This window comes from Rhincodon typus, chromosome 4 (assembly GCF_021869965.1).
Source record: "Rhincodon typus isolate 14 chromosome 4, sRhiTyp1.1, whole genome shotgun sequence".
Taxonomy (NCBI): domain Eukaryota; kingdom Metazoa; phylum Chordata; class Chondrichthyes; order Orectolobiformes; family Rhincodontidae; genus Rhincodon; species Rhincodon typus.
Window position 1 is genome coordinate 2221153 of NC_063335.1, and position 16117 is coordinate 2237269.

Here is a 16117-nt window from a genome sequence, read left to right on the forward strand (position 1 = left end):
TTGTTATCTCTTAAAGTATGTATTTAATTGGTCTGCCAATTTATTCCCCATTATAAAGTCTATTTCTGACTGTAGGGAACCTACGTTCATCTTTACTGATCCTTTTCTGCTCACATACCCATAGAAGCTTTTACTATTGGTTTGAATGTTATCTGCAAGCTTAATCTCATATTCTTTTTTCCCGCTCATGGTCAGTCTCTTTGTTTCACTTTGCTGGAATCAAAACAGTTCCCAATCCTCAGGCTTGTTGCTTTTTTAAGCAATTTTTATGTCTCTTTCTGGAACTTAATACTACCCCTAATTTCCCTGTTAGCCATTGACTAACCACGTTTCCTGTTTTATTTTTGTGCCAGTCTGGGATGAATAACTTTTGCAGTTCGTCGTTGCGTTCTTAAATGTTTGCCATTGCCTATCTACCGCCATCACTTTAAGTAACAATCCCCAATTTAAGTTTACTGTCTCATGCTACATATCATCATAATTTTCTCTATTTAAATTCAGGACCCTAGCGTCAGAAACAATGATATTACTCTTCAACTTAATGCAGAATTCTAACTATTGTGGTCACTCTTCCCCAAGAGCCCATGCACAACTAGATTGTCAATTGTTCCTTTCTTGGTACAGAATACCCAGTCAAGGATGGCTTTATCTCCATAAAAACCGAAAGAATTGCGGATGCTGTAAAAACAGAAGTTGCTGGAGAAGCTCAGCAGGTCTGGCAGCAGCTGTGAAGAAAAAAATCACAGTTAACGTTTTGGGTCCGGTGACCCTTCCTCAGTTCTGAGGAACTCTGATTTTTTCTTCACAGATGCTGCCAGAACTGCTGAGCTTCTCCAGCAACTTTGTTTTTGGCCATATCTCCAGGTGGCTCCTCAATGTATTGATTCACAGAACTATCCTGTATACAGTCCAAGAATCCCTCCTCAGTGGTATTGCGGCTGATTTGATTTGCCCAAGTTACGTGCAGATTGAAATCACCATTATTGTATTGAAATCAGCATAATTACAGCTATACATTTATTGTTTATATCTCTAATCTCCTTTTCCATGCCTTCCCCAAAATCACTACTACAGTTTTGGAGTCTATACACAATCCCAACTATCATTTTATGCCCCTTGGTGTTTCTAAGCTCAACTTAAACAGCTTTTAATTCACCAGAGCTAATATCCTTCCTCACAATCGCATCAATTTCCTTCCTAATCAGCAATGCTACCCCATCTCCTTTTCCTTTCTATTTGTCCTTTCCAAAAACTGAATACCCCTGGATATTCAGTTCCCATACCTGGTCACCCCACAACCACATCCCTATGATCCCTGTTATACCATGGTGTGCAGGTGCTGGTGTTGGTCTGGGGTGGGACAAGGTCAGAAGTCAGATAACACCAGGTTATAGTCCAACAGGTTTATTTGAAATCACAAGCTTTCATAGCACTGCCCCTTTGTCAGGTGAAGTGAGAGGGAAGCACACAGGCACAGAATTTTTAGGCATAGAGATCAATGGACAGAGAGCTCAAAAGATCATACCAAGTGGAATGCCGACAGGCCGAATAATAGGTCTCTGCAGGTGATCAAGAGCATCAGACAGTGTGAGTGAAGTGTCAACAGCTGAACAACAAGCGAAGGGATGATTAAATGAGGCTGAGAGACAATTACAAAAAATCAAAAATAAGGTGGTGCTGGAAACAAACCAAATGACTGGAATAACATGATAGGTATAAGAGCCACATGCTGAAGGTCTAACCAGAGTAATAAGTAATCCAAATCTGTACAAACTAATTAAGGTAGAGAGATCATAACAATTTATCAAGATGATGTGTCAAAACAGGACAGTAAGGAAGATTTTGCAGATACAGGACAGTGTGGTGGGGTCACAGGTAGTGTGACATGAGCCCAAAATCATGGTTGAGGTCGTCTTCATGTGTACAGAGCTTGGTTATCAGTTTCCACTCAGTGATTCTGCGTTGTTGTGTATCTCAAAGGCTACCTTGGAGGATGCTTACCCGAAGATCTATGAATTCTGTGCCTGTGTGCTTCTCTCTTACTTCACCTGATGAAGGGGCGATGCTCTAAAAGCTTGAGATTTCAAATAGACCTGTTGGACTATCATTAAAGATAGGATTTATGGACATTTTGAGAGGGAAAAATTGATTAGAGATAGTCAGCATGGTTTTGTGCAAGGAAAATCATGTCTTACAAACTTGATTGAGTTTTTTATGGAAGTTACCAAAAGATTGATAATGGCAGAGCAGTAGATGTTGTTTATTTGGATTTTCGTAAAGCCTTTGACAATGTTCCACATGGTAGACTAATTAGTAAAGTTAGGTCACATGGATTCAGGGTGAGCTTGCCAATTGGATATGGAATTGGCTTAATGGCAGGAGACAGTGAGTAATGATGAAGGGTTGCTTTTCAGAATGGAGGCCTGTGACCAGCGGTATTCCACAGGGATCGGTTCTGGGTCCTCTTTTGTTTGTCATTCATATAAATGATTTGGATGAAAATATAGAATGCATGGTTAGTAAGTTTGCGAACGACACCAAAATTGGTGACATAGTTGACAGTGAAGAAGGTTTTCTGAGATTAAGGAGGGATCTTGATCAAATGGACCAATGGGCTGAAAAATGGCAGATGGAGCTCAATCTGGAAAAATGTGAGACATTGCATTTTGGTTCAACAAACAAGGATAGGGCTTGTACAATTAATGGTAGGGCCTTCGGTAGTATCGTAGAATAGAGGGGTCTAGGGGTGCAGGCACATAATTCTTTGAAGTTTGTATCACATATAGACAGGCTCGTTACAAAGGTGTTTGGCACACTGTGTCCAGTTCTGGTCGCCCAGTTATTAGAAGAATATTATCAAGCTGGAGAGGGTTCTGAAGAAATTTATCAGGATGTTGCCAGGTCTGGACTGTTTGAATAATGAAGATAGGCTGGGTCTTTTTTCACTGGAGCGTAGGAGTTTGAGAGGCAACCTGATAGAAGGTTATAAAATAATGAGAGGTATAGATAGAGTTAATGGTAATCATCTTTTCCCTAGGATGGGGGATTTCAAGACTAGGGGGCACATTTTTAAGGTGACAGGAGGGAGATTTAAAGAAGACAGAAGAAGCATTTTTTTTTACACAGAAGGTGGTTCGCATGTGGAAAGAACTTCTTGAGGAAGTGGTGGATGTGGGTACAATTACAATGTTTAAAAGATATTTGAATAAGTACATGAATAGGAAATAGTACATGAATTTGGAGGATATGGGCCAGAAGCAGCAGGTGGGACCTGTTTAGTTTGGATTTATCTTCGGTATGGACTGGTTGGACCGAAGGGTCTGTTTCCGTGTTGTATGACTCTATAACCCTGGTGTTGTCTGACTTCTGACCCCATTATATCATATATACTTGGATGTATTTGCACGACTAATTCATCTATTTTATTGTGAATGCTCCACTCATTAAAGTGCAAGGTTTTAGGCTTGACTTTTTAGCATTCTTAATCTCATTCACTGTGGCCTTGCTCCATTTTAGTGTTTGAATTCTCTGCGTAATATCTTTCATCTTTCTCATTTTGCTTTTTGTCTTAGTCCTTATTTTCCATCTTGCTGTATAGATTCCCATCTCCCTGCCATTGTAGTTTAAACCATCCCCAACTGCACTAGCAAATACTCCCCAGGACATCAGTTCTGGTGTTGTCCAGGTGCAACCCATCCAGTTTGCACCCACCACCCCCAGTACCATTCCCAATCTCTCTGCCATGTACCCTCTCTCTGACCACCTGTTCATCTGATATATTTTACTATTTCTGTTCTGACCAGCACAGGGCACTGGTAGCAATCCCAAAACCTCCATTTAAGGTCCTGTTGTTTAACTTGTTTACTAACTTCCCATGTTCTGCTTTTAGGACCTCATCTCTAATGTATGTCATTGGTACTGATCTGTACCATGACCACCCTGTCATATCAGAATGCCCTGTAATCTCTTCAGGACATTCTTGGCTCTAGCACCCAGGAGGCAATATACCATCCTGGAGTTTAGTTTGAAGGCACAGAACTGTCTATCTGTTCCCCTTACTAATGAATCCCCTGTTACTATAGCATTCCCTCTATTTTTCCTCCTCTCCCATGTAAGTGGGAATACTCTTTGTGAGGATGTATTAAAACCATTTTCATTGCAAATAGATGATTCAGTGTTATTTTAAAATTGTTCCAACTATTTTTATGTCTCAAAAGGTACTTCACTCTAATCCACTCTTCTGTAAACTCTGAAGATCTCCAAATAATTAATGTGGTGGCAGTCTTATGCATCATGTCTGAGATTTAGTTTTGGGATAGGGATCTCATAGCACACACTTCCATCAAAAAAATTGAGTTCCACCGCTTAATTTGGTACATTTTTGACTTGGCCTTTCCATCTGTCCTTTTCTAACGGCTCTCGTCACCAACTCGAAGGGCCATGTTTTAAAATGACCCCTTTGATAAGTTGAGATAATTTAGACAGTCTGCTGAAAACAGTCCAAAAGGCATTCTTTTCACCAGGACCAACAGTTAGGTACCTTGACCATATTGAGGACATTGATGTGCAAAGTTTGTGGAGTAGACAGTGCTGGAATCCATCGCCAATTGCTTCATTCATTTGAGGACTTGCCAGTGTGAATGCTCTGCAGCTTCTGATTTGGCCTGAGAGTTGCATAGGCAAGTCCTTTCCACCGCCTCTGGATTCAAAGTTAACAGGAACTATTCCAACGTTAAAATAGCTGCTGGGATCCACTTTTTTTTTTAACAAACACTTTTTTTATTCTTTTTCTTCCAGTAAAATGTAGAAATAGGAGGAAAAGACTCTATTGCCATTCATCCAGAACGTTCTCCTTTTATACCACAGGAGACCTGTATCACGAATTTTTCAAACACAGGCCAAAAACTTTTGGGCTGCAACATCAAAATAAGCTGCCATTTTCACAAATAGCAGCAGCCAAGAGGCCCCAGAGTGTATAGTGAAAGGTATTGTATTTATTATATAACAGTAGCATTTGATGATGTACATGCACCAGTTTAATCATCTTTTGGCCCTCATTTAATTTCTGTGGCAATCCTTGTGTACTGCATACATTTTGCGTTAAAATAATAAACTTAAAATCAGCAACAATTTCTTTACAGTCCCCTGCTCACAGCATAAGAAAGGTGTTCTAAAAATAAACTTGCAATACTGAACATACACACATAGTACTAACAGGCTGGAAGGATATATTGATGAGGTAAAATGAAGGATTATATGAGGGAGCTCACTAGATTCTTTGACTGAATAACCTCTTTCTCTGCTGTATATTCAGTGTAGTTTTATGCATTGTTTGCATAAATTTCCCAGCATAAATGGAGCTTTCAGAGATCAAGAACCAGTAGCAAATGAAGTAAATTCAATGTTTTGGAATACATCTCAAAGTGAGATTATCTGGAGCACAAGAGAATACAGTAAACTCAAACTGACTGTGGAAAGTTTCTCTGAAGATTAATTTGTCAGGGCATCCTGATGTGTCCATCCAGATTGCATTTCAACTCCACACTGTGTGACAGTAGCCTAGAGAACTTGATGGATTTTAGACTAATGTGCAAGCACTATATACTCAGTGGTTAACCTTGTGCACACGTTTGGTGTTGCACCCTTCTAATCTCTATGTCAGTACAATTTCCAACAAAGCATTATTACTGAAATGATATGCTGTACAGTGTTAGATACCAACTATCTGAGAATTCCCCAAACCCTGCCAGCAAATGCAGATTAAACCTAGTATGTTGTTTTACAGGCTGAGATATTTTGTATTGGATTACTCTAGACTGTTCCAAATCTTTAATAATGTTTCCTTGTAACAACAAAAATAATATGTAGACATCTTTGCACACCCTTAAAAATTCTTTCATGGGTTGTGACTAGGTCAGCATTTGTTGCTTATCTTCTGTTGCACTCAAGAAGTTGGGCTTGATTTACCTTCTTGAGATGTTGCAGTACATGTATTTCTGTAGTGGTTTTGTACAACAAAGTGGTTTGTTACACTATTGTGGAGAGTAATTAATAATCAGCCACATTGCTTTGGGTCTGCGGTCCCATACAGAGCAGATGGAGGATATGAGTGAACCATATGGTTTTGTTTTACAACAATCAGCATTACAGAAACATAGGTTTCATTTCTGGATGTATTAATGGAATGGACTTACTAATTAAAATTCAAATTCCAACATGGTCATGGTGGGATTTGGACCTGTGCGCCCAGAGCATTAGTGTAGACTTTTGCAATCCAATGACATTTTCAGTTTGCCATTAGCCCACTTGTGGCACAATAGTTTGTCCATGGGGTGAGGGGAGAATAAATGGGTCTGCCTTGGCTTAGCTTTCGGCTGCAGATAAGAAAGAGGGTCCAGAGTTTTGCAATGTACTCCGAGTATTATTGACATTACAGTATGTGATTGTGTGTAATCATGTAAATGGACCTTTTATTTGGAAATATGCCCTTTTCTAACTATATGATAGTGCAACTGCAATGTAGCTGTAGGTCCCTTTGAACTTAGAATTGGACATTGTGCCTTTATTACATGTCCTCCCAACTGTACTGAAGCAAAATATGGATTCCAAAAGATGTAAATCTGAAATAAAACAAAATGCTAGAAACATTCAGCAGGTCAGATGGCATCAGGAAAGAGAAACAGTTAATGTGAAATGTAAATAATGTTTAATAATATAAAAGAAGCTATGACCCTTTCTCCTTCATGGGCTGTGTTGTTTTCTTTATGTCTTTATGTCTTCTGAATTTAAAATTGTCCTCCACATAAAGATCTGAATGACATGGCTATGGCGAGATATGTGGCAGAATTGGGCAAGAGGTCCATCTCGACATCGAGATTATCTTGCTCCATCTTGTACGCTTTTCACAAGCAGCCAGGTGGTAGAGAGCTGCCATTTGTCTGTGATGAATGTTTGTTAAGCTTCTTGTTGATGGTCCAACTCACCTCATTAATATTCAGCTCCAGTCTTACTGAACCTACTGAATAACCTAGCTATTGGGAAAACTTGACATGGAAACCAGATGGAACCTGGTTCCTGAAGCCTGGTGTATTCAGTCACCACTTCTACTGAATCACTTCCATATTTCCCATGACCAAACTTTAACCCAATGCACAATCCATGAGCACCAGCCACATGTACCCTTCCTTTATGAATATTGTCATCCGACAAACAGCAATCCCAGACCACCATCCTGGCACCTCTCTGATACATGCAGTGTGCCCTGGAAACCCAGATTTGCGTATAAGGACACATTAACAACCAGCATTGCAGAGCTGCGTCAGACAGAGTAGTCATACAGGAACAGACAACCAGCCCATGGCTTGGATCAGGCTGTTTCCCAATGCTTAATAAAAACCAAAAGAAATGCGGATACTGTAATTAAGGAACAAAAACAAAGTTTCGGGTCCGGTGTTCTGAGGAAGGGTCACCAGACCCGAAACGTTAACTCTGGTTTTTCCTTCACAGATGCTACCAGACCTGCTGAGCTTTTCCAGCAACTTTGTTTTTGTCTCCCAATGCTAGTGGCTTACTCTCCTGGATGGGTGTAAAGGAGATGGAAATTATAACAGCAGAATCGTTAGCAGCACCTGAAGCAAAGGTTATGATCTAACAGGGTCGAACTCACTGTCCTGGAAGGCTGGAAAGTTCCTAAGCAAAAGACTGTTGCTGTTTCTCAAGCTTCTGTTGAGCTTCATAGGAACAGTGTAGATCAAAGACAAGAGTGGGTGGATTGGACAGAGAATTAAAATATCAGGCAACTGGAAGCTCAGAGTCATACTTGCAGACTTAACAAAAATATTCCACAAAAGCAATCAACCAGTTAGTGGCTGCTGCCTCTAAATACAAAACATTTTTCCAATGTGGAACAAACCTTAGTATAAGCATGGAATGTATTGTACAAAATTGATAGAGGTACACGTAAATCTCTTTTTAACCGGGAAGCAGTGTTTGGGCCCTGGTTGCTGAAATGGGAAAAGGTAAAAGGGGAAGTGTTGCATTTCCTGCACTTACATGGAAAGACAGCATGGAAAGTGGACCAGATGTTGTGGGTGGTTGTGTGAGCCAGAGTACCATGGAGGGAACTGTTCCTTCAGAATGCTGAAAGGAGGCGATACAGGAAAATGTGTTTGGTGGCGGCATTGATGAAAACAATGCAGGGTGATCTGTTGAACATGAAGGCCGGTGGGATGATAGCTAATGACACAGGAAGCCTTATTGGAGTTCTGTGAGGGAGGGAAAGGGATGAGGGCGAAAGTGCAAAAGGTGGGACAGGCCCAAGTGACTACAGTAATGGGGGCTTTTCTGTTGAGGATATAGAAACACTCAGAGTCAGTTAGTTTTGGTCACCTAGATATGTGTAGAGAAGTAATGCCTAGATTTCTTTTCCCCAAATTAACTTGGGTTTTTATCAGTTTTTCACTTCATTTTGAGAAATCACATTGTTCTGGGTGAGATGGAATCACAGAAAAAAATATATATACTGAGATACAGGAGGTATTGTAATTGTGTGGGACAGGCTGAATGGATCAGAAGGTTTTTACCTGTCTGTCATCATTCTTAATTCCTCCATGACCTCCTTTTATGATGTAACACTTTCTGTTTCTGTGTTTTTCCTGAACCACAACCAACATTCTTACGCGCAGCCCATCCAAGCCAAGGCACTAGCTGGCGAACAGTAGTGGAAACCTTCTTGATTTTTTTCCACTCCTCACTAGCTCAAAAAGACTGAGTCCAATGTTTGTGCCCTGTGTCACCCTGATTGAGATCAGTAACATTAGCTCACCATGGGGATTGAGCCTGAACCAGACCTTGTCTATATGAGCCAAGACCGGCAGCTGATGATGAATTCCCTATGAGACCTTAGTTCACATTTGCAGCATGAAATGTAATGTTCTGAGTAAATCTGAGCTGATAGCTATAATGTAAAGAGGCTGCAACTCCGGACCAGATTCAAGTTCATTGTTTTCATCAAAAAAGTGATGCTGATCCAGAGAAAAGAACTGAAATCAATTTCCTGTGTTTAAGTTGGAGTTTGATATTTATAGTTTTCATACATTGCTACATTGTACAGTTCTTTAAAAGTTCTGTTGTTTTGTGTCCAACTCACATCTCCAAATCATACAATGTGCAGGAACTGATTATCACCCAATTGATTCAAACTGAAGTCTGCTGGCACTAACCACTGGTTCACAAGACTGCCTGGAAGTAAGTTATATGGTCTGTCTTAACCCCAAAAGACTAAAGGGAGGGCTAGAAGAAAATGGAGGGATTTACACCTTGAAAATATAGATGGTTAGTTACTGCTAAATCAAAAAGGGTAACTTATAATTCAACACTTTTTTATGGGGCCTTTTAATTTTTGGATCAAATATCCATGTTCTTACTCAACACCCTTACCGCATTGTACAACAGAAAATAAATTGGAAACTGTGGAACTAATGTTTTATCGCAATGCATTATTTACAGTAACATAAAGCTGGCAGTAAGTTTTAGACTGTAATTCAGTTTTCATGTCCTGCTGACATTGATAAACTGCTTCTGTTTCAATCCCATAATTTATGACATCAGCAGAATTCCTATTAAGTTACAATCTTGTTTCTTCGTCCAACAATCGATTGCTCCCTGTCTAATCCGATCTATCCGACTACGTCCTGGGATTGTTGTCCACAATATAGATTCCACCTCAGCACAGTGAGCCACATGTTCCTTTCAAAATATGCTTCCGCTTTTTTGAAATTTGTTTACAGGATATGGATGTCACTGTGTGGGTCAGCGTTTGTTGCCCATCCCCATAATTGCCCTTGAGAAGGTCATGGTGAGCTACCTTCTTGAACAGTTGTATCCATGATAGGTGTACCCACTCTGTGGCTATCATCCAGAACTTTTAAACCAGTTGTGTTTGGGATTACCACATGTTAGGGCCTGCCCTGAAGAGAGCATTGTCGCTCCATTTCTGAGCTTCTTGATCCCAGTTGAAGATAGAGCTAGCTGTGGATCACAGTCATTCAGCAGTAGCTGTTGGTAACCCAGCCATGGATTCCAGCCAGTTGTGGATCCTGGTCACCAGGCAGTGGATCCCAGTCTATCACTATAGAGTCTGGTCAGCCAACTCAAACCCTGATCTTCTAACTGTGGATGCTGGATAGTAGCCACATTTGTCCGATCAGCCAGCTTTGAATCCTCATCACCAGTTTTTCATAGAATCCCTACAGTGTGGGAAGAGGCCATTCAGCCCAACAAGTCCACACCAACTCTCCAAAGAACTTCCCACCCAGACCCATTCCTCTACTCAGCCCTGGGACCCTGCAATTCCCATGACTAATCCTCCTGATTTACACATCCCTGAACACTGTAGGCAATTTAGCATGGCCAATCCACCTAACCTGCACATCTTTGGACTGTGGGGGGAACCGCAGCACCTGGAGGAAGCCCACACAGACACGGGGAGAATGTGCAAACTCCACACACGGTCACCCAAGGCTGGAATTGAACCTGGGTCCCTGGCACTATCAGGCAGCAACACTAACAACTGAGCCACCATGCTGTCTGTGGATTCTGGTCAGCTACTGTGAATGGTAGCAGGGGAACGGCTGAAGGCAGTTCGTGATCAGATTGTAGAATATTTGGAGGCTGTAGACAGGAGAAAGAGCAGTTTCTGGCTTCTCTTGTGCTCAACTGAAGAATTTCCAAAGATGAGTCAGTGCCAGCAGTTTTTTGATTATGTTTAGATCATTGCAAAGTGATACTAACAAGAATCTGAAAAATTTGCCTTGCTGAAGTAAGTTATTTAGAGGGTATAGGATGGGAACAGGAGTGTACCCAGCTGTGAAAAGATATGAATCTGTATACCTCAGTGCTATTTTCAAGTGGCATGAAATCCTCTTAACTGGGTGTTTACATTCAGCCTCACAGAATCAGTTCCAATTCAGTGGAATTGTGATTTTCAAAAAAAGCAGGCCCTTTCAAGTTTTTCCTCAATGTTTTCTAAAATACAGTTGCTGCCATTTGGGAGGGGATGTAGACAGTCTGGGGACATTCACGGTTATCACTCAATCTAAGCCTTGGGTTTGAATAAATGCAGGTGTTTACAACATTCTGAGCTGGTCGCGATTGTAGCAATCTCTGTTAATCACTGTTTCCCCTGCTATGCAGCATTGTAAAGTGGCTAGTCATTTATCATTACAAATCTCCACAGAAGGATATATTGCATCAGGCTTGCTGAACAGTGGGTGGCAACTGAGCATCAGGATCTTACCTGAGGATCAGCGTCCCTTCAACAATCCTGAACTTCTGAGTAGCATGATGGCACGAGCTTAGTTTGTACTCATTCCTGCTATAAAGCTTTTTTGACTTGGAGACAATAACAGCGAGCCAGAGGGTCATCTAAAAGTGGTCTTCAAGGCTTTCAGTCTCTGTGTGATACTGATTGTATTATACAAATATTCATCATCCTTGCATTTCAAGATGAATGAATCATGAATCTTTGTGATTTCTCAAATAGCCATTTCTGTGTTAATGGCAGAAGAACAGAGGATAACTAACCAGGGCTGGAACGTCTACAGTTCAGTTTCTGCATCATAATTCTGCCAATATGGAGTCTAAAAGCAATGAACAGCAATTTATGTTTATACAGAGTCTTTAATGCAAGCAAACACAGCAATAAACTTCACACAGGCAATATAAAACCAAAAGGCACACAAAAGGATTAGGTCAGGTGACCAAAAATTTGGTCAACATAGAACATAGAACATAGAACAGTACAGCACAGTACAGGCCCTTCAGCCCACGATGTTGTGCCGACCTATTATCCTACTAAGACAATCTACCCTGCATACACTACATTTTACTATCATCCATTTGCCTATGCAAGAGTCGTTTAAAAGTCTCTAAAGTATCTGCCTCCACTACCACTGCCGGCAGCGCATTCCACACACCCACCACTCTCTGTGTAAAGAACCTACCTCTGACATCTCCCCTATACCTTCTTTCAATCACCTTAAAATTATGCTCCCTCGTAATAGTCATTTCCGCCCTGGGGAAAGTCTCTGACTATCCACTCTATCTATGCCTCTCATCATCTTGTACACCTCTATCAAGTCACCTCTCGTCCTTCTTCGCTCCAATGAAAAAAGCCCGAGCTCCCTCAACCTTTCCTCAAACGATGTGCCCTCCAGTCCAGGCAGCATCCTGGTAAATCTCCTCTGCACCCTCTCTAAAGCTTCCACATTCTTTCCTATAAGAGGTCAAAGTGCGAAATTTTTAGGAGTATTTGAAAGAAGGCCAGGAAGACAGAGAGGTGGAGAAATAAAGGAGCGCATTCCAAAGCTTCGGACCCAGACAGCTAGATGCGCCCATCAGTGATGGGACAATTAAAATTGGGGAAGCTCAAAGGACTGGAAATAGAGGAGTACGGGCATATCTAAAGATACAGCAGTGATTGAATTCTCCTGCACTTTCAACACAGATAGAGAAGTCACTGCCATATATTGGTTAAGTGTGTTGAGTGCAAACTGCTGTTTGCACAAGGCCATACTGCTTTAATGCATGGGGCAGGTGATAGGATTCAGGGACTACATCCTTGAGTCTTAAAACAAGTAGCTGCTGAGTTAGTAGACACGTGGTTGTATTTTTTTTAAACTTCATAGATCCTGGAACAGTCTCATCAGTTTGGAAAATAGCAAATGTAACTGCACTATTCAAAAAGGAGGGATTCAGAAAGCAGGATACAACAGGCCAGTTAGCCTATAATATTTTCTATACATTTGTTATAGCAAAAATGCTAAAATCTATTATAAAGTTAGTTATGTCACAGCAATTAATAACTCTTAATGCCATCAAGCAGAGTCAATATGGTTTTGTGAAAGGAACATTGTGTTCAACTAATTTCTTATTTATTGGAGCATTTTGAGGAAGAAACAAGCAACATGGAGAAAGGTAAACCTGTAGGTGTGGTGAACTTGAATTCCCAAAAAGCACTTGATGAAGTGCCACCTCAGAGGTTAGAACACAAAATAAGGGATCATGGCATAGGAGTTAACGTATCAGCATGAATAAAAGATTAATTAGTGAACAGAAAACAGAGAACAGGGACAACCATTTTCAGGTTGGCAAGCTATAACTGTTGGTGTGCCACAGAGGTTAGTACTGGGACCTCAATTATTTACAATCTATATCAATATAAATAAACATAATCAATATAAATAAATATAAAACAAATAAATATAAATTTGTGGATTATACAAAGATTGATAGGAAAGTAAGTTGTGAAGAGGATAAAGAGTCTACAATGGGTTAAGTGAGTGAACAAAGATTGGGCAGATGGAGTATAAAGTAGGAAAATGTAAACTTGTCCATTTTGGCAGGAAGATTTTTTTAAAAGCATATTGTATAAATTAAGAGAGATTACAGAACTCAGTGGTGTAGAGGGATCTGGGAATCTTGATGTAGAATCACAAACAGTTACTATACAGGTACAGCAAGTGATTAAAAAGGCACATAAAATGTTGGTGTTCATTGCAAAGGGAATGGCGTACAAAAGAAGGGAACTTTTTCCACAGTTTTAGAGGGCTTTGATGAGACCACATCTGGAATATTTTTACAGTGTTAGTCTCTTTCTTTAAGAAAGGATATAACTGCATTGGAAGCAGATTAAATGAGGTTTACTCAACTGATTTCTGCAATGAAGGGGTTTTCTTATGAGAAAGCTTGCACGGTTTAGGTCTGTATCCATGAGAATTTACAAGAATGAGAGGTGATCTTAATAGAAGCTCATAAGATCCTAAGGGGACCTGTCAGGGTGGTTGATGACAAATTTGTTTCCCCTTATGGAAGAGACTAGAACTAAGGGGCACAGTTTAAAAATTAAGGTCTCCTGTTTAAGGTGGAGATGAGGAGATTTTTTTTATTTTCACTCAGAAGACAGTTAATCCATGCAATTCTGTTTCCCAGAGAGCTGCAGGATATTGAATATTTTTAAGTCTTAGACAGATAGATTCTTGATTTTCACAGGAGTCAAAGCGTTTACAGAGCAGACAGAAAAGTAGAGTTAAAACCATAATTAGATTAGCCATGATTTTACAGAAGGTGAAGCAGATTCCACGGGCCAATCCTAATTTGCATGTATGTTTCATACCTCAGGATAGGTAACTCCTGTGGATCCTGGATTCAATGGAACTGATTGGGTAGAATGAAGGGAGAGTCACATACTGCAATGCAAGTCTTTGGGAATTGACAGTTTCCTCACAGCTATATCATCAGAAGAAGCAAAATAATTCCTTATACTCTGAATATTTTAAGACAATGATTCAAATAACTGTGTGACATGACTCTTGGCTGGGACAGTTTAAACAGAGTAGTTTGTATTTTCATGAATCTTGTTCCTAATCGCAGCACATATCATTAGGATAAATAAGGATGGAATTGTTTTGCAATGTCTGTAATTGTTGGTAAGGAAAGAAACAGTATCTGCAAGGGAAGGAACAGTGAGAAAGATTCACATGATTTGAGACAGGTAATTATCAAATATACTGAGAGGATAGGAGGAGCAAATGAGATATTAATCATGCATGGAATAGGAGGAGGTAATAATTCTGTACTCTTTAGGAGTGGGTAATAACCCTTTATTCTATAGGGAGGTGATAATCCTGTACTCTATGGAGGGAGTAATAATCCTGTACTGTATGGGAGTGATAATAATCCTATAATCCATAAGGGGTAAAGTATTCTATAAGTGTGGCAATATTGGGATGAAATTTGTCTTTATAATCACTTTTGTGAAGCGCTTTGGGATGCTTTACTACATTAAGGCCAGTAGTTGCCATTGTACTGGTTTCATAGTTACTGCTTTATGTTTATTTCTTTTAATTGCAATGAACTCCACTAATGTTCCTCAGCTCCTTAAATTGCTGCACCCAGTTTGTCATTTTTTCCATTTTGCAGGACTTTCACATTGTCAGGTGCAATCGGCAAATATTTATTATTCTCCAAAATATATATTCTTCCAGATTCAAGGCACCTGTGCAGAAATCCTGAGAGAGCCATTACTCAGGACCTATGCTGTCTCAGCAACTTCTACTGTCTGTACCATGATGCTTAGCTTCCTATTCATTCCACAGTATTCTTTCAAAAAATACTCCCATATGGAGCTTCAATAACTAAAATCAAAGTCTGTTAACTTAATTTCATATCTCCTTGATTGACAACAATTTCAATAAAATCGAGAGTACAAAATTAGTATGTAACTAAATGCCAAACTATTTAAACCAGATTTATTTAAGTCTTTTGCTTACTTAAATTTACTTAAATTTATGTTTTCAAGGTCATTCCCTGGATACTATAGAAGACATCTCTGCAATTCTTGAAGACAGATAGAAACAGACCACCAGCTGGTCTTTGCTTTTCACAGCTTCTGATTTCCAGACTCGGGAACGTGCTGTCAGAGCCAAATCAGACTGCATATGTATGATCTTCATAAAAGTAACTGTGTAATGTCCCCTATCTTGTTCTTTAGCCAAAATGGAGCTTATTTAATAGCTGCTCGAATTTTGGGAGCTTCCAATAAGTAGTACGTGATGTTTACCATTTCAAAGAGTTTCTGGGGCCAAATGATTCACTACATTTACTTAACATAACTGGAAGAGACTCTGATCCTTTCGAGTGCGCACACGGCCACACTGTAGACAGTACTGCATTTAAAGTAAACCATATTCTGCTGGGAAAATTGTTATGCTAATAGTGACTGCTACCAAAATGGCATTTGATATTTCTACACACCCATAGCTCTGTTTTACTCTTCCTGCTTCTCTGACACTGTGCATGAATCCACTACCATATTCATGTTAGAATTATACTTTAATTGTTATATGACCTAACAGTGATGGATTTACTGCTGTTCTTTAATACTAATAGGATTCTCAGGCATTTTTCAAAGTTGCAAACTCATGCATCAAATTTCAACAATTTGTAACAGCCCAGATGCATATGATGTGCAAATGAAGGAATATACAATTTTTAAAAAATATATCTTGTGAAATGTAAAGTTGATGATTAAAGAAATTAAAGTTTATCATTAATCCTA

The 16117-nt window shown here is 39.8% G+C and overlaps 1 protein-coding gene across 1 annotated transcript in view; it reads left to right on the forward strand.

Moving 5' to 3' along the window:
* bbs9 (Bardet-Biedl syndrome 9) overlaps window positions 1–16117 on the forward strand; it is a 492952-nt gene extending 476835 nt beyond the window's left edge. Inside the window, exon 19 of the mRNA XM_048595604.1 lies at window positions 15359–16117. The gene's annotated coding sequence lies outside the window, so the exon portion shown is untranslated. The remainder of the gene's footprint in view (window positions 1–15358) is intronic.